The sequence below is a fragment of the Pongo pygmaeus genome, chromosome 8, assembly GCF_028885625.2.
Source record: "Pongo pygmaeus isolate AG05252 chromosome 8, NHGRI_mPonPyg2-v2.0_pri, whole genome shotgun sequence".
NCBI lineage: Eukaryota > Metazoa > Chordata > Mammalia > Primates > Hominidae > Pongo > Pongo pygmaeus.
The window spans coordinates 58,755,634-58,757,064 of NC_072381.2; the positions used below are offsets into that span (position 1 = coordinate 58,755,634).

Sequence of the window (1,431 nt, forward strand, 5' to 3'; positions counted from 1 at the left end):
TTGTACAATGGTTTTCCAAGTTGTTATTATTGGGGAAATTGGGTAATGTGTACATGAGATCTCTCCATATTATTTCTCACAGCTACATGTTAATCTGTAATTGTCTCAAAATGTGTTTAATTAAAGAAGAGCAAGGTAGGTGTTTTTTTACCTCAAGGAAATAAATCATGAAAACAAAAATTTCACAAACCTGGAATTAAGTTGGAAAAGTGATTTTGGGAAGAATTGAACCATTTTCATATTTCCCGAATCCTTTTTAAAAATTGTATTATTGTGGTAAAATATATCCATTGTCAACCTAAGTAACACAGAGATTCCCTAAAGTTACTGAGTTTATTCAGGAATGTGTAGAGGATTTGCAAATCCAGGCTGTAAGGGCTTTGAGGATCGTTAAGTATATCCAGAGGGATTAAGGCAAGGGGAAGCTTTTAAAGGCAAAAGAAAAAAGTACATTTAATTTGTTTTAAAACAGAGAACATTGGGTACAGGGGCTTATCGCAGGAGTTGACGTCAGTTCATTAGTGGAGACAGTGTGTCATGCAAGTATTCTTGTCCATCCAGCTAGCTGTCCTTGTGACTCATGTAGCAAACTGCGGTTTATAAAGTCCTTGGCAAACGTTCTTGTTATAGGCATACGTGCGTAAGAGCCCTTCAGGGTCTTTGTACTAGATTTTTTTTCCACAGGCATGTGTACATGAGAGTTCTCCCTTCTCAACCTCCTGGCTTTATTTATTTATTTTGTTAGGGTTTGGCACAAGCTACTCCATTTCAATTCTGACACCTTGCACGATATCATAACATTTACCATTTTAACTGTTAAATGTATAGTTCAGTGGCAGTAAGTACACATTCATATTGTTGTGCAGCCATGACCAGCATCCATCTCTAGAACTTTCTCATCTTGCAGAACTGAAACTTCATACCCATTAAACAATAACTATCCAATCCCCAAAATACGTAATGCTTCACAAAGTTTTATGTGATCCTTATGCAGAGGCCATGCTAATTTACTCGGTATCATTTCAATTTTAGTATATGTGCTGACAAATTGAGCACCCAAATTCTTTCCTATTGGTGGCAGTTTTTTTTTTCCCATCTATATGTGCTAGTACCTGGGTGGTAACCCAAAGACATCATCCTCGTAGCTCTATGATTTGCTTAACATGCTGTGGTTAAGAGCCAATTGTTTAATCTGATTATTTTGTCTTGAGGCAACTTTACAGATATTTTAAAGAATATGTTTGTTAGTAAGTTGATTCAATTTGGAAATATCCGTCTTCTTTCTCCATTTTTCCTGTTTGTTCTGTAAGACATATGGTTGGGTAACCAGAGATGCTCATTTTTTTTATCCTGATAATTTTGTGTGCTTGTGAGTTATATGGACACGGAGAAGTGATATGGACACTGTTGTTCCTTCATAATGTGAGAAAT

The 1,431-nt window shown here is 36.1% G+C and overlaps 1 non-coding gene across 1 annotated transcript; it reads right to left on the bottom strand.

Annotated features, from left to right (window-relative positions):
* Positions 1-949: 949 nt before the first annotated feature.
* Positions 950-1,056, bottom strand: LOC129006953 (U6 spliceosomal RNA). The gene has a single exon (XR_008492142.1). It is a non-coding gene; the product is annotated as a U6 spliceosomal RNA (small nuclear RNA).
* Positions 1,057-1,431: the final 375 nt, after the last annotated feature.